General features: G+C 43.5%; 1 protein-coding gene across 3 annotated transcripts in view; it reads left to right on the top strand.

Annotated features, from left to right (window-relative positions):
- Positions 1 to 12,588, top strand: part of Delta (neurogenic locus protein delta) — a 281,198-nt gene that overhangs the window by 20,002 nt on the left and 248,608 nt on the right. The window lies entirely within an intron of this gene.

Raw genomic sequence — 12,588 nt, 5'->3', positions numbered from 1 at the left:
AAGCGTTCACGCGAAGGATGCGGGTTCGACCGCCAGCGGCAGCACGTTGTCTCTTCTTCTTCTTCTTCCGGAGCGTATTATGCATTTCTAAATGTTTCGAATGATAACCATTCGTAGACGGCAATATACAGTACACTACAAAGTAGATTATTAAAATTGTTAGGGTTGCCCTATCGCAAAGGCTCGCAAGCTTATCACAAAGTCCAGCCTCATTCATAATCATTTCGACATCATTTCAAGAAAAAGAAACCGGCCTGCTTATTTCCCCTATGCTTGTGCATCGGCTGTTTAAATTAGGAATAAGGGTTAAACTTGTGACGATTTAAATGATAGTTTGACAAATAGAAATACAATACATTGTATTGTATTTGTATGTTGTATTTGTATTTGTACTGCTGCCTTGTGAGGGCCTTCAGGCACATTCAAGCTGTATGTCGCAGCTTCTCGCCTGGAGGAACCCCAACAAGTTTGTTGGAAATAAAACACTTGATTTGATTTATTGGAATATAGAAGACAACTTGTCGCCACTGGTGTCCATAGATAGATAGATAGATAGATAGATAGATAGATAGATAGATAGATAGATAGATAGATAGATAGATAGATAGATAGATAGATAGATAGATAGATAGATAGATAGATAGATAGATAGATAGATAGATAGATAGATAGATAGATAGATAGATAGATAGATACGCACGCGCGCACACAAACCGCACACTCGGTACACTCGGTAACGTAGGTATTGTCGAACAGAACTCCGCCGCCGCCGCTCCTTTGCAGCAGCGTTGGGCCGCACCCAGTGTTCTCGTTCAACGGTGCCGCGTCCTTGTACACAGGGCGGCATTTACACTGCGCCCGTATAGTGTTCAGCGTGCGCTGCGACGTGGAGGCGGACGCTGGGATCCCATGCGTGCTGCATTGCATGCCCGTAGACACAAGGGGCAGCGCCCAGAGGCGTCCAGGTGCGGGCAGTACAGTGGCGCCCCCTCTCGGGAGCGGCTTGTGGCGCCCCGCTGCGTCGACGTCGGCCTGCGCCACGGGCCATCCAGGTGTGGGCGGGTCGTCATTCGAGACCTCCAGGGCTGTGCCGGCGCGCGAGAGTGGGCCACGACATTTCGGTGGACTGCAGATACAGTCGAGCTATTTTCTGTGTTTAGAAAATGTTTATTTAAAGGGACACTAAAGTGAAAAATGCTTTCTTCTGCATCAGTAAATTACCGTTCTACAAAACCAAAAACACCACTCTTACAACGATAAGACGTTTGGTAAGCCAGAAAAAGCGCAAGAACGAAATACGGGTGGCGACACCTGCTTCAGTTCTCGCAACTGGGGGCTGTGACGTCATGAGTTTTGATGGCATCTTCTAGGGCCTACTAGTTATATATAGTGGTACAGATTGACTACATTGTGTTTTAAAGGAACCAAACATTAAACATGTCAAGTTTCGGGAACCTTTACTCAGCCAACGCAGCCCAAATGGGAAAACATACTTTGGAATCCCTGACGCCACGCTGACGTACCGGCGCTGGCGTTTCAGCGCAAAATTCAAATACTGATACTTGGACCTTCATTTTCTCATCTAATAATCAAACTATTTTTTGGAAATGACTGCCTGCGGGGTTCTCAAACAATAATCCATTAGTCTAAACTGACTTATTGTTTCCCTTCAGTGTCCCTTTAAACAAGAGAGAGAGAGAGAAGGGAAGACGGAAAGGCAGGGAGGTTAACTAGACTGAGTCCAGTTTGCTACCCTACGCGTGGGGAGGGGAATGGGGAGTGAAAGAGAAAGAGAGAGAACTTAAGTGTAGGTTGTCTATAGTCGGGCACTCAAGTCCGTTGCCTTCAGGTAGCGAAAAAGCGCTCTAACTGCTTTTTGGGCCAATGAGCTGTGAGGCCAGGCTCCCAAGATCTTCGCTTCCGTGAATGGCCTGTCATCCAGTCTATTTAATGCACACTGGAGAGTCTCACGTTGATTATCGAAGCGAGAACAGTGGCACAGAAGGTGACTGATGGTCTCTTCACACTTGCACTTAGCGCACATTGGTGAATCCGCCATTCCAATGCGGTAGCTGTAGGAGTTGGTGAATGCTACTCCTACCCACAGCCGACACAGCAGTGTTGCGTCACGTCGTGGAAGGTTCGCTGGTAATGTAAGTTTTAGTGATGGGTCGAGACTGTGTAAACGACACTTAGAGTTCTGTGGTGTATGCCAGACACCTAACGTGATTGCACGAGCAAGACTGCGAAGCTCTCTTGCAGCGTCGACTCTGGATAAAGGTATAAGGACTGTCGGTGAGCCAGCCTGGGCACGTCGGGCAGCGTCATCGGCGAGGTGATTACCAACGATGCCACAGTGTCCCGGCAGCCACTGAAATATGATGTCATGTCCTCGTTCAGATGCGCTATGGCAGGTTTCGTTGATTTGTGACACCAGCTGTTCATAATTGCCACGTCGCCCTTTAAACAAGATCAACAAAGGGGCTGAGAGATGGAATCGCACACTCTGGTATAAAGGTTATAAACAGGGATAAGGTGCCTCAGAAAGGCTGTCCAACGGTCCTCCTATATCGAAACGTTGGCCAGCCTTTCTGAGGCACCTTATCCCTGTTTACAAACTTTATACCACAGTTACTTAAACAAGGGACGATACGAACACTGAGTCATAATCACGGCACAATTCCACCATGACGATAACATGTACAAGAAGCGAAGGATTGCATACGTGGCACGTTCTCAAAGTAGTGTCCGAGTCCTCACTCATTACCATATAACAACATAGACCCACGGAAAAGCACATTAAACACAAACTAATTGTCACATGTATAAAATGATGTTCAATATATAGAGGGTACACAATGGTTATGCTATGTTATAATTTCGAAGTGATGCTATGAGATGTCTGTATGCAAAGATGATCATGTTTAATATTTCAACAGCGTTAAGAGCCCAGTGTAGCGGCCCCAAGAGCTTTGCGTCAGCAAACATGGCGGCACCCATCGAAGCGACGACTCCAACCTCGCACCAAACTGGGTTCGATTCGCGTTAACACGTGAAGTTCGCAAGCTAGGAGAAGTGACTGCGGTTATCGCGTTCTCTCAACTAGCGTGTGTTCTCAAGATTGATTCATTAGACGCCGCTGATTCCGAATTCGATTGTGGATTTTATGGCTCGTAGGCCTAACACGGCTAAGCTTGGCTGGTGAAGGCACGTAAAGTTGGCTTTGTTGCTCAAAACAAAGCGCGACTATTTGTTTGCTGCTTACAGAATAACCTCTAAATTGTAATTAAACGCGAATACACGCAAGTCAAGATGACTATTCCTATCATAAAATGGTATATCTTATTTAATTATTTCTGATAGCTTTTCTATGACGCCGCAGTGGCGGTGTCAGCGCAAGACGCTATCCGCAAACGCAAAGCCCTATTCTAAAGCTCTTCACTCCTGCGTGCCCCAACGCTAACACCCGCAAAGCTCTTTGGGGCCCCAAATTATTGGGGCCCCTATTCTACAACTCTCCATTATGTTTACATATGCTCCAGTTGCCGGGAAGTGTGAGAAGCAGTCAGGGATCTTTGAATGCTATCACGTTCCACTCTTAAAGGCAAAGCTTAAGCACCCTGCATCTTTCTTATGGTGAGCCCATTTCCTCCCGTACACCGTCTTAAAGAGCTGATCGCAACGGAAACGAAGCACAGAAGAAAGAAAGAAAACAGCCTTCTGTGCTGTCCGTATAGTTTTAATTTTCGTGCCTTGCTTGGCTGTTCTGCACGCGCTGTAGCCATCCAACCTTGTGCAACTGAAGTGGATGAAACGCATGTACAAAAAGTCTCATTGCACACTTTCGAGTCTCTGTTGCAGTTCTTGCAGTTCACGACAGAGGACGCCTTTCAGTTCCAGTTTATTGTTCTGTCGTGATACAATTGCGGTGAATTAATTAAGTACACAGACAAGAGTCTCAGAGGGATGGACTGCACCGGGACCCTTGATTAACAGTTAGAAGGCCAAAAGTTGGAAAATGCTAAAGCAGCGAACAAAACGAAAGACACGAATACCAATAAACATAGGCGAAAATTGGCATGAGATGCAAACCAGGTTTTATTGGAGTTAATGAGCAAGCTAGACTTTATCAATTCGTACGATAGTTGTTTGGTTAGTAACATCAAAAATAAGATCGCTAGATGACATCTATATAAATCAGTAAAGAAAAGAATATAGTTTGTACGTTAGGGTGAGGTGGCATTTGAGGACGAAGCATTGTATGTTGGTATAGCCTGATTTCGTACACGTCGAATGGAAGTAGAAAGAGAAACATTTATTTGTGGCGATGATTTGTCGCCATCCCCATTGAATGAAAGAAAGGTTACAATAATAAGTGCTGCCACAAGAAACAATACTATACATAATATGTCTATGAATGAAACCCTAGTATGAAAAAAATAATGCTTCTTTAGAAATATATGCACGAGATTTGATTAATGCTCGGATGCCAAGTGCTTTTTGCTTGACGAATGTAATGTAATGAGAAAACTTTATATATATATATATATATATATATATATATATATATATATATATATATATATATATATATATATATATATATATATATATATATATATATATAGTTGTGGATCCAGTCTAATAATGATGGTTGCAACGTAGTCAGAGGCAGGAATGAGATGACTAGCGAGGGTTATTTCAGGATTACACGTCAATGCTCTTCGACATGACCTAAATATAATGAAGTATATTTTCGCTGGGTTTATAATTAAACGATTAGAATTGCAGTTTGTCAATCTTGGTAAATTATTATGTAGTTTTTAAATTACCATTAGGAAATATCAAACAAAGTATCACACTGTGATAAGACAGTCGGGTAGATCTCTAATGTAAATGCAGAACAATAAGATACCTAATATAGAGACTTTTGGCGTTTCTTGGTTAATAATATTGCTTTCAAAATGAGTGTCCCAGTAAACACTATTATTTCTGGACTAAATAGTTAACTATTTGTCAAAGTTAATGCAGGACCGATTATACTAATAGATTCTAGTTTGACAAACAAAATGTTATGGTTTACAGCGTCTAATGCTTTGGTAAAGTCTGCAAGAAATACCGTACCAGAAAAATTACCGCGATCAACAAATTGTCTAACGTAATCAGTTAATATTAATAAAACTAAGTTAGTTGAGCTACCCATGCGAAAAACAACTTAACAAGACTTCAACAAGACAAATTTATTCATGCAATTATTTATGCGCGTAAGTAACAAGTTCTCTACAACTTCACTGATGGAAGATAGAGTGCAGATGGGACACTAAATAAAGACGCGGGATTTACAATCATTTTTGTATACGCAAATTACCTTAGCTTTTTTTACGGGAATTCGGAAAGGTACCGTATTCAGATATGATATTTATTATATTGCTGAGGATCTCAGAGATGGACAGAGCGACAAACTTCTAATGAAAAGGGGAAGTGTTGTGAAAACCAGGGCGAGTGTTGTTTAGAGTATATATATATTACGGATGAGGCTTCTTCAGTGGGTACGAGAAATAAAAACAAGGCTGACTGCTACGACTTATAACATTATACGAAGGTATGTGGTTAGTATTATATAACGTGATACAAATTCGGTAAATGAATTAAGTATAGAGACAAGGGTCCCAGAGTGATGGACTGCATTGGGACCCTTGATTAACAGTTAGAAGACAAGAAAGTTAGAAAATGCTAAAGCAGCGAACAAAAAGGAAGACACGAACACAAATAAACAGGCAAAACTTGCCATGAAATAGTAGTGGCTGAATAAATTGGCTATGCGGAAAGGTTCAGGAACGGTTTCGTCTCTTAGCATATTTAATCGATGGCATTACTAGATTGGGGTAAGTTCATGAGCTCATTAAGCAGTTGCCATTGTCTTTAAGGGATACTCCTGTATTTAGATAATTAATTTTCGTAGCAATGATTCTTTATTTTTTGAGAAAGTTGCCTAACATGTTTCAATATTTCTTGTAGCGCAGTGATAAGCCTCTGTTAAAACGCTGTCTGCAAAGGGTCTCTTTAATTCTCGTATTAGTAAGTGACCGCTTTGTAACCCGACGATTATGCAGAAATTTAAATAGTATTTCTTGCATTTTACAGGTATTGCGTCAGAGGTGAACAATGAGAGGCAGGGAGACTATAGCCGTGCCCGCGCCCGGTTGGCTACCCTACCCGTGGGGAAGGGGAACGAAAGATAAGAAGGAACAATGAAAGTCGGGGCCCTGAGTCATGTTCCCGTCAAGGAAGCAGAAATAACGCCTTCTCCTTCCTCGGTGCAGTCTATCTCTCTCTCTACCTCTATCTCTTTCCACCTTCGCACATGAATGTGCACTCACGGACAGCCTGCCGCTCATGTGTTTATTCACAGTTGACGGTTTGCAACAAGAAAAGAACTGGGTAAATAATGAACAGCGACGGAGCTGAACTCAGCGTGGGACTGGGAAGGTCAACTTCGAGGTTAGTTAGCGGGACATTCGAATTCCCAAGGATGACCACACTCAAGTGAGTAATCGTCTGTCACTATAAGTGGCACGCCGCAACAATATGAAAAGGGGGGAGGGGGTTAAATACCTCCTACCCAGGAAGGTTACACGGGGTGATTAAAAATCATTTTTTAAAAGTTTTCCGGAATTTTCAAAAGTCACCTGTAGCAGATAGCATAATGCTTGTCCTTGAGCTGGAATTTACGAAGAGGCGTACATTACTAGCACAATAAATTGAAACCCATATTCAACTAGATAGTGCAGGTGCATTCTGCGCTGGGCTGTTCCGGTATATTTGGTGAAGATAATGATCTGTTGTGATGATGGTGCGGCAAGCATGCGACGAGAGCAGGCTGAGAGTTATCATGTTTGTTGTAGTCGCTCTTTTGCCCTTTCCGCCAGTTCCCGCAGTCACCGGCAAAAGATGGCTGCTCACAGAAGAGCTGCAATTGCTGATCTATTAAGGGTGCTTGGCTCGTCACACGGCTGTAACTGCCTTATGCTGAAGCGGCGAGATCGAAATGTTCGTAAGGACAACTGAAGTTTTCCTTATTGCCGACTTTCTCGTGGCAAGTAAACACAACGACAGCTGCGACAGACGACACGGAAACTGCATGAAGTAAACTTTAATGGCTGTCGCTGTCAAAGCGTCACGTCGGATATTTGGGCGCGTGTGTGCTAAATGGTCAGTATTCGTGCAGGCTTTTCGACTAGGGTTTTTTTCTCATTATGGGCGTAGTTTAGGCTCGCTGTAGTCTTGGATTAGGAGCATCATCCACAGCTGATTCGGCAGCGTCAGATTTAGTTACAGATGTCACAGGTACGTTAATAGGGCAGAGTTAGGTCGGGTCGGCAGAGCAATAAATGGGGCTCTTCGGTTATTGATAACGTTGGGAACCTGTTTGCTTGCGCAATTCTCTGTTATTCCTGTTGTGCTTTTATACCAGCGCGTTCTCGGGGCTAATTAGGTCAGGTTAGATAATGTTAGTTATGTGCGAATTAACAGCAATTAACATACGAAGTGAATTACGATAACGAGATGCGAGAACAGCTTACCTACGCTTTGCCGCGTCCGTCCTCCATCCGTTCACTGTTCAGTGTGTGGCTGGAGCCCATTTTCAATGCACAGGCAGGGTAATGGAGTTGGCTGCTTCAACACTGAACTTTAAGTAGTGAGTATGGCACGTATGGGTGGCGCTAGTCAGATGACAATGACGCTGCTGCCGATGCTATTGGCGGTGGTATAGATGCTGGTGAGTGTGCCCGGTAAAATACTGAAGCTCTTAAATAACTGACAAAGTCGCAACACACCTTGTTATAGCGGGTGTACGCCGCGGCAGCTCGGCGTCTTCAAAAATTATTTAACCATATTCACGTACAAACTACGGCAGGCTCTAGTGATCTCCTTGAAAACTACAGCATTAGCTAAATATTGCGTTTGGAAGTCCTTCGATATATATATATATATATATATATATATATATATATATATATATATATATATATATATATATATATATATATATATATATATATATCGATTTAATGGTTCCCAACGCTTCCAATACTTACTAGCATTCACTGATAATTTCTTATAAATGCTTTGGTATTTCTCTGCGCTCTTGACAGTGCGGCTGTATAAATTCATCTTCTCGGAAGCTGACCAATCCACGTCTCAAGCGAAATAAATCTTCCGCCTCATCAACTACCACACAAGTCGAATAAATTCTTAATGTTACGATGATTTTATGGCCACCCGCTATAGTTGCTTAGTGGCTATGGTGCTGGGCTGCTAAGCACCAAGTCGCGGGATCAGATCCCTACTACGGTGGCCGCATTTCGATGGGGGCGAAGTGCGAGAGCACCCGTGTACTTAGAGTTACGTGTCCGTTAAAGAACCCCAGGGGGTCCAAATTATTGCGGATTCCATCGCTACGGTGTATCTCATAATCAGATCGTGGTATCGGCACGTAAAACCCCATAGTCTAATTTTACTTTTAACGATCTGATAGCTGTCCAAGCCACTGCCTTCTAATATACACTCTGCATTACGTGACGTCATTAACATGCGGTGGCGCCACCTTCGAATTCCGGGCGTACAAGAAATTAAGAAAAGTTTTACAAACTCTACTTACGTGAATGTTCTCGGCGGGTAAAATTAATAGACGTGGCCAACTTTCGGAAAATTGTCTTGCATATATTACAGACCGAAGTGGTTAGCAATGAAGAGCAGAAGTGTCAACGTAAGTCATCCGCCATTTTTTTTTGCCCTTACTTAGGCCTATTTATTTGCAACCGCGCAACGTAGAAGACAATGCCAGCATGCGGCTGCCCCACCGCATCAAGAGTCACCGACCGCGTTCCCGCCCTTCGACTTACGAGCCACCAACCGAAGCGATCTGCCGTGCCCTCAGCACGCGAGCATGTGTAGCAAGCAGATGCCGACGAACACGTGCTAGTAAAAACGCGTGCCCGTAAAACAGCGCAACAGTCGAGGGATATGTGGGTCTGTGGGTGACTGGGCAAAAAACTAGAGCGCCTGCTGCTCCGTCATCTCGGCTGGCAGGAGGCGCAGCCGTCACTCGCGTTACGGTATGTTTGCAGCCGCCCCACCCTGCCAGTAGCAGACGATTACTACAACGGTGCGCGTAGCAGACGACGGGGAGGTCTTGGCCCGGGAGCAGACGACCGGGAGCAGACGAAAAACCTTTGGGCGCCCGCTGGGCCGAGGGTCCGTTTCTTTCCCCACCACCTTTTCTCCCATCTTTTTCTTTCTTTTTTGCAAACTTACCAGTCCATTTCGCGTGGCAGTAAAACTGCTGGAACAGATAAGGAACACGTATAGAAAGTTTATTATTGTTTTTCTTTTTTTTTAGTTTGCAGTACGCGTGGGTGTTAGCGCGTTACGGTAATTGATTGTTTTGGTCTGTGCACGTGTCGTCTGCAATGGAGTACCGAGAGGTAAAAGAAAAAAAGAGAGAAAAAAAAAGAAATGTAGCTGCAGGGTAACGTTCTCTCGAAAGTTCTTTGAACCGTCCAACTGCTCAGGGAGACGCACGTTACAGATGTAACGGCGACATCTCTGACCTTGTTCCTTCTCGTGTTTTTGAGCACCGAACTCATATATACGTGGCACGCCTCTGTCGTTGAACGAGTGCCGCGTACGCTCTGGTTTAATTGTTCCCACTGGGTCGCCACAAGGTGACGGCCTTCGCTGCCTCCATTTTCTTTCTCTTTTTCTCTCATTGGAACACAGGGGTCGACTTTTCCCTGGCAGCTGCCGCCGGCGATTTCGGAAATAGAGTATTTCCGACGTGGCGATGCTGTAGGAGATGCACGGCTGACGGGACTTGGAGCGTGGTACATGTCGGTTCGGAGCGGCGGACGTTGCAAACACGCAGCTGCTACGCAAGATGTCGACTTTATGACCGCCTTTGCTGCATGCAAGCACCCAGTGTGGTCGTGTCCTCTTTTCTTTTTTCTTTTTGTTGTATTTGTATTCTGCGCACGGCTAGAGTAACTTCGTCCAGACGGCATCTCAGCCAATCAGTACTAGTAATTGAATTTTCATCTTTAATATGTCAGCGTTGTACCAGATGTTTTTTTATTATTATTATTAGCCGTGGAATATAGGAAGTTTGGCCACAGAAATGGCGGCAACTGTCCCAAAATCATAGCTGCAGGAAACAACAGAAAGAGAGGGAGAGAAAAGGGGAAGGAGGTAACGAAATTACAAAGCAGTATGCGAAGAAACTCCGTAGAAGGTGGGGAAAAATGGCCATAGAAGGTTGTAAGAGTTCAAGATCAACGCAAGCACGAACAGATCATGGGAACATATTAAAAAAAATGAAATGCACACAAATTACTGTTTATTAAGAAATGGTCAAGTCGCTGCCAACGAGGAAACACTCTTGAGGTCTAATCGCTGGGTGTAGGGACACGACCACAGTTCAAGATATTTTTTTTCCAAGGGCGCCTATCCATAGATGCGTTCGCGACTACTGTCAAGGATTTCTATAGCTGCTGGTCATGTTGAGTAAAATCAACGAGACAGTGCTCAACAGTATCTTTCGTGGTGCCGCAATCAACGGGACCAGAATGCAAAGCGTGCTCGAAGGCGTACAGTGCATGCGCTATGTGCCCTCGCAATCCCTATTGGGGAAGACCCGTATGCCTCGTACCATAATCCTACATGATCGTATGGGTTTGTATGGGAGCATACAGGTTTCCATACGGGATTATATGCAATCATATGTGATTAGGGATACATGACGCGTATGGGGCTTACGGGATTTTTGAATGGGGAAAGTACTTAGGCGATAGCATTGTACACATCAAAACGGCCTTGGGCGACGTTTAGGGAGGCATGTAATAGGTACGGAGTAGGACTTTCACACATGTAGATAGGTGACGTTTAGGGAGGCATGTAATAGGTACGGAGTAGGACTTTCACACATGTAGATCGGCGGGCATTAATCGAATCTCGGAACGCCATGTTATTTTTTCTCCTTTTCTTCATGCTTAGTCCTGTTAGTTTCGTGATGTAAACCGACAGTGGTGTATGCTCCGACTTGTCTCTTTCTGCCAGGCACTGGCCCGCAAGCCATCTGTTGGCTTGGGAAGGCCCATATTTGTATACCGTGTAAATCCACGAATAAAGAATGTATTATTATTATTATATTCTAGGCAGACACTCATCTATGGACAGCCTCCCGAGCGTATATAACTTGAAGATAGCTTTCTTTCAACTTTTATACTCCGTCGACGCAATCCGCTTTGAATGCAATGTATCGTTTGATCCCTAATAAATGTAAATATAAAGTCTACAGATTACTGGTAGACCTTTCCTATAGGCCGCTTTCCTTTCCTGTATAATCTTGTCTACTTGTCCATATAAAGTGGAGATACGTTTGTAGAAGAAAGTCACTAGCAAGTTATGTACAGTTTCAAACGTGATAAAATTTCAATAAATAATAAACATTTTTTTTCAGCGGGAGTAAACACAATCATCGGCCTCTTTACTATATAGTGCTTGACACGGATAGTTTCAGGGCGTATTGTTTTTTATAAATGAGCAGCAGGAATGCGCATGTGTGTGAAACGTTTTCTATTCTTTTCTTTTCATGTGTGCGGAAACCTGATTTATTATTATTTTAACACTTTCTTCTCGTGCTCAGCATCAAGCGAAAACGTATACTGATTGCAAGGCTCTCATGTTTCTACTCCATCTGCTTACTTGTACAGCTCTGTTTGCAGACTACAATTATCTCGAATCCAAATTGACAGTTTCTGTGTGTGTGCACCTAGATTAAATCATCCGTTTCCGCGTAAGGCGTTTCACATCACTGGAGTTTAAGAAGTGTATAATCACTATTAGACAGAGGTTATCCAAAGACGAGCACGGCAATTTCACGATCGCGTGAAAATAATTCCACCTCGTCAAGTTTTTGCGGCTGACCGAAAGTAATGTTTCGAGCACCGCAGCTAATTAGGATTCTTTGCTCGGAGTACCGACTCTAATCGAACAAACGGATTACAACACTACGGTCCGCAGACTCCATAAGCGAATGAAGCGATTAATTACGAATGAAATAAGCAATCTATAGAATTGATTACGTCGATATGTGTTGATTGGGAATTACGTTTCAAAGCAGCACAGTGGGCTAACAAGGACGTCGTAATTACGTGTAGGGGGAACTCGCGTTTAATTTGGCCACCTAAGCCATTTTTCTTTGACGTACGTGTAAGACGATTGAATATTTTGGTTTGATTACCCAGAACGAGTCTTCATGAGATACTCTGATAAGCTTCTTTTTGTTTTTCGACCGCTCTTGTGCTATCAGCGAAGAAGGAAGTGAAGTTATCCCAAATGATCAAGACCCATAACGCCTATGTGAGACAGAAAAATAAGAAATAAAAGCTTACACACTAACAAGAATTATGTAATCATGTTGCATTTGGTAAAAGACTACGAGGTTAAATAAAGACCATAAGGTTTACTTCGATTATATGAGAACGCTGTTCCGGTTGGGAACGTATGGACAGATAATAGCAAATGCCG

This window comes from Dermacentor albipictus, chromosome 10, assembly GCF_038994185.2.
Source record: "Dermacentor albipictus isolate Rhodes 1998 colony chromosome 10, USDA_Dalb.pri_finalv2, whole genome shotgun sequence".
Classification (NCBI taxonomy): domain Eukaryota; kingdom Metazoa; phylum Arthropoda; class Arachnida; order Ixodida; family Ixodidae; genus Dermacentor; species Dermacentor albipictus.
This window is presented reverse-complemented; position numbering and strand designations above follow the sequence as displayed.